The sequence below is a fragment of the Trypanosoma equiperdum genome (assembly GCF_001457755.1).
Source record: "Trypanosoma equiperdum strain OVI genome assembly, contig: ctg_1003, whole genome shotgun sequence".
In the NCBI taxonomy this organism is placed as follows: domain Eukaryota; phylum Euglenozoa; class Kinetoplastea; order Trypanosomatida; family Trypanosomatidae; genus Trypanosoma; species Trypanosoma equiperdum.
The window spans coordinates 7,521-8,002 of record NW_027122954.1 but is presented as its reverse complement, the minus strand read 5'-3'; positions in this window follow the sequence as shown (position 1 = coordinate 8,002).

Here is a 482-nt window from a genome sequence, read left to right as displayed (position 1 = left end):
TATGCGCTCCCGGACTAGCATTAGTAGGTCAACGTTTTCCGTAGTTTCCGGCATCTTTTCGTTTGTTATGCACTCCGTCATATCGTCCACCACACTCTTTGCCTTTTCGAGTGTTGAATAAACGTTCATCGCTATTGTCGCTGCGAGGTCTCCATGAGCGCGCAGCTTAGTTGCCAGTGTGCAGGCGTCAATGAACCCTTTGGCAGCTAGAGCGGGCCTTACTGAGTGTACAGGACGAGTTACAGCTGCGATCACAACGGCTACGCAAGCGGCCCAGAAGTTGTTAAGAACATTAAAAACTCTTCTCTTTGTTTCGATTTACTACTTGTTGATGTTTTATTTGAAGGTGTTTTCGGTAAAGTTGCAAAAAAATCAGCTGGAAGCGGTGTCAGTTATCGACTGTCTTCAATGTTAAAGTTAAGCTTGGGTGCGTTGTTGACGGACCAGTGATTGTCCTACCTGTGCTTTGTTTCCCCATTTTA